A 16,685-nucleotide genomic window follows, 5' to 3' on the forward strand; every position below is an offset into this window, starting at 1 on the left:
ATGGTTTAGCCACTCATTGATGTTGTCATCCAACCCTCAAGGGCTATCTCTATGGTAGAATTCATCCTCCCTTTCTTGTGTTCTTGGTAAAAACCCTAGATGAGTGGAAGAACTTTCCCAAATTGTATGCTTTCTCTCTATAATCTCTAGCCAAGCTTCTTTAACTAACTAACCTCTTTACTCGAAATAGCCAAAATCCTTATATAGGTAGTTCAAATGTCACACCCCATGGTCAGACCTCGCGTACTAGGACCTCTAAATGATTGCACCACGCGTACACATTTAATTTGGCTTGAAATTAACTTTTCACGTAATTTGAGGCAGTTCGATCGATCACAAGGTTTCTTGGATCGATCGAACCTTGGCGGCGTACTTTTTGGATAATGACAAAGCTGAGATATTTTTGGGAAAAAGACAAAAGTAGTATATGGGGATAAGATCAAAAGGGTTCAATCGATCGGAGGAAAGATTAGATTGATCAAACAAGATATTTTTTTGGAGAATAAGGACAAACATGGCATGGTTTGATCGATCACAATGTAATCGATCGGAGCTTGGGTTCGATTGACCATAGAAGGCTTTTTCACCACTTTACTCCTTTATTCCTTTAAGCTTGAGATTGCTTCTTTTAATGCTCTAATTCAACTGAATTGACTTATTTTGGGGATAAGTGCCTGAAAAGGGAAATAACACGACATTAGACTAAAATGGAAAAATAAGATAGAATAAGGTCCTAGAACTTCAAGCTTAAGGGGTTTAAATGTGCACTTTTCAGCGCTTATCACACCGCCACCACCTTCTAACACCACCACCTACACCACTACCGCTTTCCAGTATCCACCACAGCCACTGCCACTATTTATTCTTAAAAAATTATTAGAGAATGTCATTTTGTTAATTTAATTTATTTGTTACTGAGAGGGATATTTTGGAGAATTCAATTAGAAATTTATTCCATTCTAAATTTTAAATTTGGTCCAATCAAATACTAAAATGGTTATTATCATTTCATTCCTACACATTTCATATTTACAACCAAACAATAGAATAAGAATGGTCATTCAATTCCAGTCCTATTCTTATTCCATTCCATTCATGCACACCAAACGTAGCAATAATGTAATAAAAAGAAATTAACATATATTTAATTTTTGTGACGAATATATCCAAAAAAAAATTAAGTATTACTGTGTTTTTCTTTAAGACCAATTATAGTAATGGCTTATTATGACTAGGGTGAGACCAAAATGTCTGAACATATGTCAAGAACCAGTTGGTCAATGAAATGAAAGATAAACGAATATTAGAAAAAGGTCATTGGACTCAAGTAGTCCACCAAATGGTATCCTGACATGACTACAAGCATAGCTAAATTTTGGTAGATATGACCATCCCTCCCTTTCTCCCCTTCCTCTAAAAAATCACTTCACCATTATTTGTTCTCTCTGTCAACTCTCAAGAACAATCTAGTGAAAGCAATTAGAGAAACATGTTTAAACTCAACACCCTGTTCATGATAGCCCTCCTCCTCTTCTTCATGATAATGTACGTCGCTCATCCTGAGCCATCTCTAGTGGGTGCAAAATCTCCTCATATCTCACAATAATCAATTTTTTCCTTTTTAAAATAAGTGGCTGTGAAAGTGCCACGTCAATTAAAAATATTGAGTGACTAATTTTTCACCATCCCTCTTTAAGTTGTATTCTATATAAATAAAAACTTTAAACATTATTTTCAGAATATGGTATAAGTTATTTTAATAGAGAAGGTGGGTTCGGTTTAATATTATTTAACTCTCAATTTTGTGTTCTAAGTCGTCTTCTTCCATCTCCTTGGTCCCTGGTATTTTATTTTAGGGGTTTTAGTGAAATTCCTTTGATTATCATCAAATTTGTTCCCTTAATCTGAACAATTATTGGTTCATTCCAAATTTGTATTGTTTACATGGTTTAACTTGAATTCCTGTGATAACAGTCAATTCTCTTCACTTTGTCTAAAAATTGTTGGTTCATTGATTCATAATTTGTTACTCTAGAATTGAAAAAGAAGCTCGGTATGTGTTGGTGTTCTTCTCGATCTCTATCTCTTCGTATCTGTTCCTGATCCTTCTCCTACTCATTTACGCACTGTAATTACTCTCTTTAGTAGAATTTTATGTATAACTTAAGCATGAAATAAAGTACGTATTGTTTGGGATTTTACTTATAACATAAGTATGAAACAAATTATGTATTGATTGGGATGTTAAGTAGATTATAATTTGAACTAGTGTTCCTTTAATTAGAGTCAATGATATCATCTAGTTGATAAGCGCCGAATATTGTATATTCAAGCGCCCTTAATTGTAATAGTTAAGTCCATTATTTGGTCTTTGTATATAGATTATCTTCACTTTTGTGTTCTTGTCTATTTTTAGGTGTACTCTCCAAAAAGAAATAAAAAGAAGACTTTAAGAGTTTTTGAAGATCAAATGCATTTCGGGTTTCAACATCTAGGGATAGTCAAGAAAAGAGGTTCCAATGGACCTATGGGAACTTTCTTTCAGCAGTGCATTTGGATAAAGAAGGACTCAATGGTCCAAAGCCGAAGAAATGCAATACAGTCGCATTTGGGCTAAAGCATTTTGGTACCTCGTGTCCGGACGTCGTGCACTGTCACCTCGCGTCTGGAAGCCAATCCTTGCATCCGGACGCTAACCCTACGGGTCCCCACTTTTCTTTTGTCAAAGTTTGTTCCCTTTTACAAGGGAATTTGAATTTCAACGGGTTGCAGTTGTTTGGCAACCCATTTTGGTATTAAGAGGGGGCAAAAGGCTAAGGATCATGATCATTAATATTATTAGGAAAGATATATTGCAGAGAGAGGGGATTTTCTTGAGTTTTATATGTTATTCTTCATTCATGGGGCTAGAGTGGAATTCATCTTCTATTCCTTCAATCATTAAAGTTGTTGCCATGTCCATGAGGAACTAATTTCTTTCCTAGGGGGTTAATGAAGCCCTTCCAAGTAAACATGCTTTGATTGTATATTAATTTGGGGAATAATGTATGTATATGACAGATTTCATAGTCTAGAGATTTATACATTTTGTAAATTAGATTTCATTCAAATAAATAATTATGTGGAATTGTTTATCTTGTCTTAGATTTTAGTTGTGCATATTTATATTACTTGCATCTTTATAGTGAGAATAAAGATGAGACTATGAATGGTTTTTAATGGCATGTTATGTGAAAAATTTGATAGTCTATAGCTTAGGGATGCCTTTGATGGATTATGGCTTAGTTTTTGCCTTCATGTGCATATACCATATATGTTGACAAGTTTGATAATCCATAGCTTAGGAAATATGTTTTAATCTACACACTACTTTAGGTAGAGGAAGCATGCCAACCTTTGATGGGTTATACTTAATTCCTAATTATATGAAATTCTTGATGAGAATGTGGTAATCATACATTGCTACATATCATGGTTGTATACATAGCTAGTTCCCGAAGTAAATTGCAATTGAGCATGTTTATGAGCTTTGTGGTGGATTCAAGTCCCTAGCTTTATCTTTATAAGTTTAATTCCATTTAAATTCATTTATTTTCTATTTTTGTTAAATTTCAATTCATAACTTAAAGTGAGAACTCAATTAAACTATCATCTCTTTTATCAAACTAAAAAGTGATTTTACAACTTTGGTTGCCATAAACTAGCAATCCTTGTGGTTCAACAAACCCTTATAATAGCCCTTTTCTACATTCATATATGTCTTATTGCAAGCGGTAATTTTAAGTGGTAACAAATTATTGCCATCAACTTTTGGCGTCGTTGCAGGGGATTGCATACGGTTTTGTAATCAAAATTTAAAAATTGGTTTGTGTCTGATTGTATATATTTTTTATTTTATTTTGGTGTGTTTTATTTATTTATTTTTTTAGTGTGTTTTTTTGTTACTAGAAACTAAAGACTTTCCAGTTGATCTGATTGCAAACTTTGAAGTCTCAAGGACTCTGGGTAAGTTTTTGAAGTTTCTAGTTTATTTGTTGGTTGGCCCATGTCAAGGCTATTGTAATTATCTGTTTTATTTAGAGCATAGGTCCTTGTCATGGCTATTTCAATCTGTTTTCATTATTGTTGAATTGAGGAGAAAGGGATCAATGTATGTGGATGTATTGGTGAAGGGTTGTTGTGATTGTTGTGTTTGTTAGTATGGTAAGTCGTAGGTCATCGTCTCTACCACATCTTGAGGAACCAATTGATATTGCTTTACTCGAAAGGACTCTTAGGCAAAAAAGAAAGAACCTTAGGGATCCTGAAACTATAAGAGAACTTGAAATCGAAGTAGACAATATGGCTGATGAACAAGCTAATCTTGAAAATGCTAATCTCGAAAATCCTAGAGTTGAAAATCCTAGATATGAAAATGAAATGGTAACCCTAATGACTCTTAGGGATCACTTTGTACCCTCCACATATACATCTCCATCATGCATTGTCATGCCCAATGTTGAGGCTCATCATTATGAGATAAAATCTACCATAATTCAAATGCTTCCAATTTATCATGGGTTTGATAATGAAGACCCTTATAAAGATCTTGATAAGTTCTTGGAAATCTACTCTACCATCAAGATGAGGGACTTCCCCCAAGATGCATTTCATATGCTTCTCTTCCCATTTTCTTTGAAAGGTAGAATAAAGTATTGGTTGAACTCTTTTATTGCAAATTCCATCATTTCGTGGGTCCAATTGCAACAAGAATTCCTTAAAAAGTACTATCATGTGAGTACGACCAACCAAATGTGTCGATCCATTCTTAGTTTTTCCTAAATTGGTGGGGAACAATTTTATGAGACGTGAGAAAGACTTCAAGATTTTCTGAGGAAGTGTCTGCACCACCAAATTCCAAAGTGGTAATTGGTGCAAGCCTTCTATGATGGTTTAACTAAACCATATAGACAATTAATTGATTCTTCGTGTGGGGGCATGTTCATGTCCAAAAATCCAGATGATGCATGGACTCTATTTGAGAATATAAGCCAAAATTCTATGCAGCATAGTTCTCGTAGAGCTTCTACTTCTAATGTTGGGAAACCCTCAAATCCATGCCAACCACGGACTCTTAGGGAAGAATCCACTCAAGTGGATGCCATAGCCCACAAAGTGTTTCAGCTTGTGGCACTACATCTCTCATCTTCTAAGAATTCTTCATCCAGTGCTGTGTGTGCACATTGCATAAGCATTTTTCATAATGTAAAAGATTGCCCCACACCGGAGCAATTTTCTGGAGATATGCCAGAACAAGCCAATGTTACGTTCTCTCGCCCTAGAAATAATCCTTATTCCAATACTTACAATCCATGTTGGAGAGATTATCCAAATTTCTCATGGAGGCAAAAAGCCCCACAAAATTCATCATTTCAAAGTCATGGGTAATCAACTCAGTCTAATTCTCAGCCTATGAACCGGCCATTTCAAGCTTCTTCAAGCTATCGTCCTCCTTCCTATAATGACAGCTTTTCTAATCAAAATCCTGCTCCTCCTCACCAGTCCCAATTGGATGAGATAGTAAACTCCAATAAGTAGATAATGGATGACATTAGTGGTATGCAATCAACTGTGCAATTGGTTAATACTCATTCCTAATCAATAGCCAACATTGAAATCCAATTGGGACAATTGGCTACTTCTGTGAATCAGCTTAACAAGAAGTTTACGGGAAAACTTCCAGCTCAACCTGTGGTGAACCTGAAAGGGCAATATATGATTGATTAAATCACTTCTTCGAGTAGATCAAATCTTGAGCAATTCCAAGTAATCACCACACTTCGGAGTGGAAGAATTGTGGACAATAAGGTTGATGAAATAACTAAAACTCTTGCTCTCATGAATTCAAGTTTTTCACCCAAAAATCTGAAAGTTAGTCTAGAAATTCCAAATCAACCAATCCCAAATGTTAAGACTTTTTATGAGCCCAAGGCTCATTTTCCTCAATGCCTCAAAGAGTTCACACATTTTGGGAAAAAAGGCGATAAAATTCAGAAAATGTTTAAAGTCTTTAAGTAAGTAAAGATCAACAGTCCCCTCCTTGATGCCATTAAGCAAATTCCACCTTATGCTAAATTTCTCAAAGATTTGTGTACTCAAAAATGCATTTCTAAGAGTAATACTCCCAAGAAGATAAGGTTAACTGAGCAAGCAAGTGCTATCATTCAGCATAATACACCTCTGAAGTTTAAGAATCCGGGTGCCCCGACAATCTCGTGTGTCATTGGAGACAATGAGATACAAAAGGCCCTCCTTGACTTAGGATCAAGTGTAAATATTATCCCTTACTCAGTATGCTTGCAACTTGGCTTAGGAGAACTCAAACAAACCACGGTTGTCTTGCAACTTACAGATAGATCCATTAAACAACCTCGTAGTATCATTGAGGATGTACTCATCAAGGTGGACAATTTTTAATTTCCAATAGACTTCTTGGTTCTAGATATTGAACCAGTTCATGATTCCAAAAGACACATTCCCGTGATCCTTGGTTGACCTTTTCTTAGCCACGGCTAATGCTTTAATTAATTGCCGAACCGGGGTGATGGGTATTTCTTTTGGAAATATGAAGGTACAACTCAATATTTTCAATGCTTCTCAATATCCTCCGGATGAAGATGGATGTTTCTCTTTTGACATGCTAAGTCAAGATCCTCTTGAAATTTGCTTGCCTCATTTTGGTTTTGAAGATTATGACATTGATCAATCTATTTGTGAAATCAATTCTTTGCTTGAGGCCAATACAATCTCGGTTTTTCCTTCTTGGAAATTGCCAAAAGAACTTCTTCCTCTAATTTCCAACACTCCTCCTGTTCCTTCGTTGAAATCTCCACCTCAACTTGAGATAAAGCCACTCCCGGCTAATCTCAAGTATGTATATCTTAGTACGAACAAAACTCTTCCAGTCATTATTGCATCGAATCTTTCCAAAAACTAAGAAAATAACCTTTTAGTGGTGCTACAAGAGCACAAAGAAGCTATTGGTTGGTCGGTGGCTGATTTAAAAGGAATTGACCCCTCCATTTGCATGCACTGCATTCTTTTGGAAGAAGACATGACCCCTTCTTGAGAGGTGCAGTGCCGGTTGAATCCTAACATGAAGGAAGTTGTCATGAAAGAGGTAATCAAGCTATTAGATGCGGGGATCATCTACCCCTTCTCAGATAGTAAATGGGTAAGCCCCACTCAAGTTGTTCCAAAGAAATCTAGCCTCACTGTTATTGAAAATTCAATGGGAGAACTTGTCCCACAACGCACCACCACTGGTTGGCATGTGTGCATAGATTACCGATAACTCAACTCTGCAACTAGGAAAGATCATTTTCCCTTCCATTCATTGATCAAATCTTAGAAAGGTTAGCCGGCCAAAGTTACTATTGTTTTCTTGATGGTCATTCTGGCTATAACCAAGTGGCTGTAAATCCTCAAGATTAAGAGAAGACCACCTTCACTTATCCTTTTGGAACTTTCGTTTATCGTCGCATGCCCTTTGGGTTATGTAATGCACCGACCACTTTTCAGAGATGCATGATGTCCATATTTTCTGATATGGTCGAAAAAATTCTTGAAGTGTTTATGGACGATTTCTCTGTCTTTGGATCTTCCTTTGATTCTTGTCTCCATAATCTGTCCCTTGTGCTTCAAAGATGTAAAGAGACAAGTTTAATCTTAAGTTGGGAAAAGAGTCACTTCATAGTACAAGAAGGGATTGTCTTGGGACACATTATCTCTAAAAGATGGATTGAGGTCGATAAGGCAAAAGTTGAATTAATTCACAGCCTTCCTCCTCCCTCTTCGGTGAGACAAATTCGATTTTTTCTTGGCCATGCTGGCTTTTATTGCCGTTTCATCAAAGACTTCAATAAGATATCCTGACCTTTGTTCCATTTTCTTGCCAAGTATACTACTTTCAGCTTTGACAAAGCATGTTTGGAAGATTTTAAGAAGCTCCGTTCACTACTCTCTTCCGCCCCAATCATGAAACCACCTAATTGGTCTCTTCCTTTTGAAATCACGTGCGATGCATCCGATTATGCATTAGGTGCTATTTTAGGCCAGCGTGTGGATAAAACTCCTTATGCCATTTACTATGCTAGCAAGACCCTCTCAGATGCTTAATTGAATTATACAACACTAAGAAAGGGTTGCTAGCTGTTGTCTATGCCTTGGACAAATTTCGTTCATATCTTCTTGGATCTAAAGTCATTGTCTTCACGGATCATGCATCTACTTGCAAAGAAAGAGACCAAACCTCGACTCATTCATTGGATACTCTTACTCTAAGAGTTCAACTTTGAGATTAAGGACAAGAAAGGCACTGACAATGTTATAGCAGACCATCTTTCTCGGCTTCTCATTGAAAACACTTCTAATTTTTCTGCAGTTCATGATTCCTTTCCGGATGAGCAACTGTTCCAGATTTCTCATATGTCACCTCCTTGGTTTGTTGACATTGTCAACTATCTTGCGGTTGGAAAAATTCTATCCCAATGGTTTAAGCAAGAGAAAGATCGATTCTTCGCTCCAATGAAAAAATTCTTTTGGGAAGACTCGGAACTGTTCAAGTATTGCCCGTATCAAATAATCCAGAGATGCATTCCTGAATATGATGTCCAAAATATTTTGAAATTCTGCCATACTCTCGAATGTAGAGGACACTTCAATGCTAAAAAAATTTCATCTAAAGTCCTTCAAAGTGGATTTTATTAGCCTTCATTATTCAAGGACGCTTACAATTTATACAAGTCTTGTGAGCGATGCCAAAAGCTTGGGGCCATGTCTAAAAGAGACATGATGCCATTGAACTCAATTTTAATTGTTGAAATCTTTGATGTATGGGAAATAAATTTTATTGGACCATTTCCATCTTCTTATGGCTATGTTTACATTCTCTTAGCGATGGATTATGTATCTAAATGGGTAGAGGCTGAGGCAACCATAACCAATGACCATGTTATAGTGGTCAAGTTCATTCAAACGAACATATTCAGTCGATTTGGTACACCTAGAGCACTCTTAAGTGATGGAGGATCTCATTTCTGTAATCACAATCTTCGATCTGTCCTCCTTAAGTACTCTATCACTCACAAGGTTACCATGCCTTACCATCTTCAATCTAGTGGTTAAGTGGAAGTCTCAAATCGGGAAATCAAAAATATCGTTGAAAAAACGGTTAGACCGGACCGCAAAGATTGGTTATTACGACTAAACAATGCGTTTTGGGCTTACCAAACTGTGTTTAAGATGCCAATTGGCATGTCTTCATACCGGATCGTTTACGGTATGGTATGTCACCTCCCGGTTGAATTAGAGTATTGTGCCTTTTGGGCCATAAAAAGGTTCAATTTCAATCTTGATCAGGCCAGCTCTAACCGAAAATTGTAGGTCAATGAGCTAGAAGAAATCCGAAATGACGCTTATGAAAGTGCTAAAATTTACAAAGCAAAGAATAAAGCATTCCATGACAATCATATTGTCAAGAAGTCTTTTGCTTCGTGTAATACCCCTAATTTTAAAAGGATAGTCCTAGTATTTTAATTTAGCATTTTGTTGCATTTTTAATTATTTAATTGTTTTGTTGCTCGGTTATTTGAGTTAATTGTTCTTATTTGATTTAATTGATTACTTGAATTAATTGACTTATTTGATTTAATCAATTATTTGAATTAATTGGCTTATGTGATTTAATTGTATTATTTGATTTAATTGACTTAAATTATTTGATGTAATTATTTAATTATGTAAAATAAGTTGAATGAGTTTTTTTTAAAACAATACGTTAATTACCTAGGGTTCTCTAAGAAGTCAGTATATGTAGCCGGCATGGATTAACTTATGGTGTTTTATTTATAGGCCTACTAAGATTTTCATTAGGGCTCTGGCTTTAGTTATACAAGGATTAGGGTTTTAGCGTTTTAAGCCTATAAATATAATTACCACATTGGTTTAAGGTTTTGGAAAAACAAAGAGTTAGTTCATAAAACAGAAGGTTGAGAACGGAGGCACCGTAAGGGCTGTCAAGGAGAAGAACAGAGAGGACCAAGGAGGGGTTGTGGTGGATTAGGCCAGAGCAATAGGAGGCTTGACAGTATTTCAGTGTTACCGGAAAAGTGGACACGACACCGAGATTTCATAACTGAAATCACAGGCAAGTTCTTTTCTTCCTCTTTCTCGTTGGCTTGTGTTCTGTGCACCTAAATAGTCTCTAGGAGATTAATTGGACATTAATTGAACCATGCATGATTATTATATGTTATAGTTGATTATCTATTATCTGTGAAATTTTTCTGAAATAATTCTATCATATATGGTTTGCGTCTCTGTTTTAGCATAAAAAGTCGCCACTATTTTAATCTTGTATTGAGTCTTATTGCTATAAACCAAGGTTTGAATTAATACTAGATGAGATTTAAGGCCTTTAAGTTCAATTTAGAGGAAGAAAAGTGAGGTTGGAATGGCCGGAGACAGAGCAGATGGGCTGAAACGGAGTGAAACGGGACTGGAAGCTCTCAGAGGAGGTGAGAGCGGGCTCCATAGAAGTGGGAGCTGGCTCCCACACTCATAGAGCAGGCTCCAAGGTCCTTGGAGCCTGCTCCCAAGCACAAAGAGCCTGGTCCCAAATTCATGGAGCAGGCTCTCTACAATTTACACTTTCTGATATATTTTTTTTTATGCTCTATTGGTCCTGTTTGAGCATGGGAACTATACTGATGGTTCTAGATCTTCACAGAGGGATTATGAAATTGATTTTAGGTGTTATTAAAACCTTAAATTGATTAAATTTGACCTTTAAGTCAATGGGACAAACAGTATAAAATTAATGAACTTTCTATGCTGTTAATGGATGGAAGAGAAATAAATTGCTTAATTAAATTTTAGCAATTTAATGGGATTCAGTATGTTTATAAAACTTATTTTAAATGCATGATATGGTCATTTATTTATTTGTTTTGATCTATGCATCCTCTGGATGTCAATTGTTGAAATATTTAACATTTTCTACAATTACATGGATTAACGCTTGGATTTTAGTTGCTGAAATATTAAATACTCTTCTGCAATTATTTGGATAGTGGTTTTGGACAGTAAATTACTAAACTATTATTTCTGTGTTGTAATTTACATGGATATGGAGGATTGTATACACTGGTATAGGACGGTGGCATACTAAGGATGGTTTAGCTCAAAACGCTAAGACCTAACCTATCGGATTAAAGGAATGGATTGTAAAATATTGAATCCTAAATTGTGCTTAAGTCAGATCAACTAACTAAGTTTAGTGACTTCCTAGATTAGTTGGTTGTAGTTAAGTCATAGCAGCTGAATAAGTTGAATGACTAACTGGACTGTGTTTTGTATGTCACCTCAATGAATAATTGAATGACATACTCTGGTTTTGGACGAACTTTAGATATATGGTTATGGTACCACGAGATGAGCTTGAGTCTCAGGCTCATTGGTTAGGGTGCGTGTATGCAGTGGATGCGTAGCTGGCTATAGTAGGTTGAGGTGTACCCTGTTAAGTCTAGGTACTTATGCCCACCTTTGGGTGTGTATTCGCATGTTACCTTCTATTTAGGTTGAGACCCCTATTGTAGTCCAGTGAATGTCCCTTAGTGGGGATATATATAATCTTATGGACTAGATAGCTATTGTGAGGTATCTAGAGTGTATCTGCGTATCGGGTTATGTATGGATTACAGTTAGATTAGAACTTGTTCGTGGGCCTGACCCACTCTTTTATTCTTTTCAGGTACACGATGGTTCCAGCCTTAGAGCTTGATCGTACTTGTCGAGGACAGTCTCTTATTCATTTGCTTACGTAGGTCTTCTCTCGATGTTCTAGTTTAGTTTTATTTTCTTTTCTTTCATTCAGTTCAGTTGGGATTTTTATTTAGGGGTCCAATGGATGGATTCCCAAGTTGTACTCTTGGAGGTTTTGGAGAGTTGGATTAATATTATTCATTATCGTTTGGAGGATTTTATATTTGATATTTCTTCTAGCTTTATTCTACTTCTTATTTCATTTTTATATTCTGTGTTCACTTTAAAATACTTTAATTGTTTGATATTTCCCTTGAGTTTGGGCCTGGGCCTGATCAACCCGTGTCTCAGATCCGAGGGGTATCACACTTCAGGTCAAAAAGTTTGGCTTTTCAATTCTCGTTTGCAACTCTTTCCTGGGAAGCTCCGTTTACGGTGGGAAGGTCATTCCTTATCATTTCAGTTTTCCCTCATGGTGTAGTTGAGTTACAAGATCCAAAGAATGGGAATCTTTTTAAGGTCAATGGCCAGCGGCTTAAGCCCTACATTGACAACCTAGTCCCGATCGGATATGTGGATTCCACCATCTTGACGGATCCAATTTATGAGGACTAGTTAGATTCCCATATCGTCTAGCTATCGACGTTAAATTTAGCACTCCAAGAAAGTCATTCTTTCTATTTCAAGCTTCTTTATATCTTTGTTACCATAAACCAAACCTTTTTGAAAATGCTTAAGTAGAGACTCCACTTTGCATTTATCAAGAATCATCTAGATTTCCATTCCAGTGGTCATCATAGGTTTTTATAGTCATATTACGGTTTCGGTAACATCTTCGGGAATTTTTGGGTTCATCTCTAGAACAATACATGGGCACATTTGTGTCCGGATGCCATCCTTCGCGTCCCGACGCCACTACTTGGGCATAGTTGCGTTCGGACGGCAATCTTCACTTTCGGACGCGCATTTCTGAGGCCTCCCATGTTCGGATGCCATCCTTCGCGTCCGGATGCCAACACCTAGGCGTTGTCACGTCCGGACGCCATGTTCACATTGCTTCATAGCAGCGCGCTTGACTAATATGTGCGTAGCCTATGGCATCCCGCGTCCTAACGCCAGCTCTCGTGTCTGGACGCCATGGCCCAGTGAGGAACCCGAGCCCATTCAAAATGTTATAACTTGCCTATCTCTATTTTCTTTATTCTCTTCCTTCCATCTTTTCTCTCTACGCCTCCTACCTTCTCACCCTACCTTCCCCACCTTCTAAATCTTTTTTCTAACTCTTTACTTCTCCATTATTTCCCTTTCCTTCACTTCCCATCATCATCATTCCATAAAAAAGGGCAAAGTTTGGAATTCCAAATTGAGGTAAGTTTCTTTTCTCTTCCATCCTTTAAATTTTTGGGTATTTCATGGAGGTTGGGGCTTGATATTGTGGAAAATTTCTATATTGTTTAGGGGATTATTGTGCTTCAATTTCAGGTTCATGAATCTTTGACTTTCCTCCATCTAATCTTTATACTTGTTCTCTACTTTTCAATCTTGCACACCACGTGTTTGACAAAAATCTTAAACCAAATTTCTTTACTCAAATGGCTTGTAAAGTTGCTTGCAAGCATCCTCGCACTTCTGAGGGGTCTTCTAAGGAGGTTCCTACTTCAAATTGGAATGAATGGCCCCTTCAATTTGAGACTAGATTCGTCATTAGGAATGTTTTCAGAAAGCGTCCCGACACAGAATGGGCGGTCAAAAATCTCAAGGAACGTGGCTTTGCATCTATGTTTCCGCCATGTAATAATATGGTCCATTCTCGCTTAGTCCATCAGTTCTACCAGAATCTTTCTTACAAATGTGAGGAACCAACCAAACTTTCAGCTACAATTGATGGCACCATGTTGACATTTATATTAGATGATTTTGCTAATGTATGTGGTTGTCCCATCAACTCCCCAGTTGATGTGAACGGTCAGCCTCTTTATGGTCCACTCCCGGACATACTTAAATTATTGGATGGCCTAGCGGATATTTTGAAAGAAATAGCACATAGCAATCTCACAAACATCGAGTGCACCTCAAATAAAAAGTGCTTTGTGCCACCCCGAATTTGGTTCATCGAGGTTGTACTAGCTAAGAATGTTCTTCCAATTGGCAAAACTACAGAACGAAACAGTGTACTCCTGGATTCTCTTTATTCAGCGGAAAATGACTTTTGGTTTTTTGTTCCCACTTTGATTATAAATCAAATCTTAAAGGTCTATAACAAATTGATGGTCCGACAAACCAAAACCTTATTGACTTAGTCTTTCCCATTCCCCTATCTAATCACAAAGATGATTAAGGACCAAGGGTTTGTTATTCCATGCAATGAACAACGGGTAACCTTGAAGATGGTCTACCACTTAAAAAAGTGGAAGGAGTCACTTATTGACTGTGGTGGTGCAGGTCCAAGTCCATCCTCATCCACTTTAATAGAGGATTGAGCCTCTTGTTGCTCTTTTGTTATTTATTTATTTATTTCATGCTATTTGTTTATGTTTTTGTGTGTTTTGAATATTTCAATGTTTTTTTTATTTCTTTTGTTGTGGGTGCACTTTTTGATATGCACAGATTTTGATTTATTTCCCGATTTTAATAAAGCACAACATGTTATTTCAGATTTATATCCTTATCTATGTCTATACTTTTATGCTTGGTACCTAATTTATGTGGACAGATTATCAGGTACAAGTTTGGGGGAAGAACTTTGGCATTTTTAATGCGACTGGATGCAATGGAGTCACTATTTCGTACTCGGTAGTTTCTCTCTTTTTACACTTCTATGCATGTTTAGTTTCTACACTTGTTTTCATACATTAGGGACAATGTATCATTTAAGTTTGGGGGTGTTGAGAGTTAACTATTCATATGCATATTGTCATTATCAAATGTGTTTCTTTTGTTTATTGTTTTAAAAAACAAACAAACAAATAAACAAACAAAAATTGTATGTTTAGGCAAACTATTTTTGGGGTTGTTAGAACTAAGTTTTGGGGGGGGGGGGGGGGGGGGAAGGGGGGCTATGTGATTAATACAATTTGTATGCTTATATATGATATTAAGGAATAATTGAAAGTTACTAGCATGCTTATTTTAAATAAAAAAAAGGTCTATTGCTTGACTTACATATTTTATTTTGGAGTTTTTCATCTCTATATGACTTCACAATGCAAATTGAACACACCATAAATTGCATTCCCTTCCTTGTGGTTTTAGTTAATTGGCTCCCTGAATTAATAAGTCGGATGAATGAAATAATCCTTAGCATTTAAAAATAAATAAATAAAATTGCATTCTTTCAATGTGTCAACTGATTAAAAAGGAAGACAAGGAAATAATGTAAGATGTATGATTAATTTGAGTTTGCAGCCTAACCATTCCGAGTTATTACGCCCTTAGGAGTGTCTTTACCCTTAACGCCCTAAGACCATCTGGTTTGGGAGTCATTGGCTTAACGCTTGTTACATGAGGTGATTAGAGAGCTTAAGGAACTTAGACATTGCACATGGTCATGCCTAATAATAATAATAATAATAATAATAATAAACACACAACACAACACAAAATGTGTTCAAATAAATTCATACCTTGGATTATGATTTAAAAAGATAAATTAAGGATGTGGAAGACATTGTATGAGCCATAAAAGGGTTAAAAGTGCATTTTAAAAGAAAATGAAATTTCGGTTCACTTCTAAGGAACTTGAGATGAAATTCTATTATAAATGAGATGTTGAGGATCATATATGTGGACTAGTTTGTTGATGCATGAATGCTGGGAATTGAATTTTGTTTTAAGATGTCATTGTATGCATACTTGTTGTAGTCTTCATGATAGAGTCTTTCCCCCAAAGTCATATGTTTCAATTTATACTAGAATGAACCTTGTTGCTGAATGTTTGTGGGTATCATTTCTGGTAAACCTTCACGAGACTTCACTCATCCTCTAGGGATACATAGGGGTTTAAAAGGCTTGTTGCATATGCTAAATGCACTCGTCACTCCCATGAAAGATGAAAAATGTGGATAGTTCATGGTGTGTTTCATTTTTGTTTTGCTAAGGGACTAGCAAAATGTAAGTTTGGGGGTATGATAAGTGCCGAATATTGTATATTCAAGCACCCTTAATTGCATTAGTTAAGTCCATTATTTGGTCTTTGTATATAGATTATCTTCATTTTTGTGTTCTTATCTATTTTCAAGTGTACTCTACAAAAAGAAATAAAAAGAAGACTTTAAGAGTTTTTAAAGATTAAATACATTCCGAGTTTCAACGTCTAGGGCTAGTCAAGAAAAGAGGTTCCAATGGACCTATAGAAACTTTTTTTTAGCAGCCCATTTGGATGAAGAAGGACTCAATGGTCTAAAGCCGAAGAAATGCAATACAGTCACATTTGGGCCAAGGCATTTTGGCACCTCGCATCCGGATGCCAATTCTCACGTCCGGACGCCAACCTATGGGTCCCCACTTTTCTTTGGTCAAAGTTTGTTCCCTTTTACTAGGGAATTTGAATTTCAACGGGTTGGGGTTATTTTGCAACCCATTTTGGTATTAAGAAGGGGCAAAAAGCTAAGGATCATGATCATTAATATTATTAGGAAAGATATATTGCAGAGAGAGGGGATTTTCTTGAGTTTTATATGTTGTTCTTTATTCATAGGGCTGGAGTGGAATTCATTTTCTACTCCTTCAATCGTTGAAGCTGCTGTCATATCTATGAGGAACTAACTTCCTTCCTAGGGGGTTGATGCCCTTCCAAGTAAACATGTAATGACCTGGTCATTTCTTTCCTCTTTTTTTTCCTCAGAATTTCACGAATGAATTTTTTTCGTTGAAATTTCCTTTCT

Source organism: Cornus florida, unplaced genomic scaffold, assembly GCF_030987335.1.
Source record: "Cornus florida cultivar Cherokee Brave unplaced genomic scaffold, ASM3098733v1 CherokeeBrave_3.0.0_Hap2_Chr09, whole genome shotgun sequence".
NCBI classification, from domain to species: Eukaryota; Viridiplantae; Streptophyta; class Magnoliopsida; order Cornales; family Cornaceae; genus Cornus; species Cornus florida.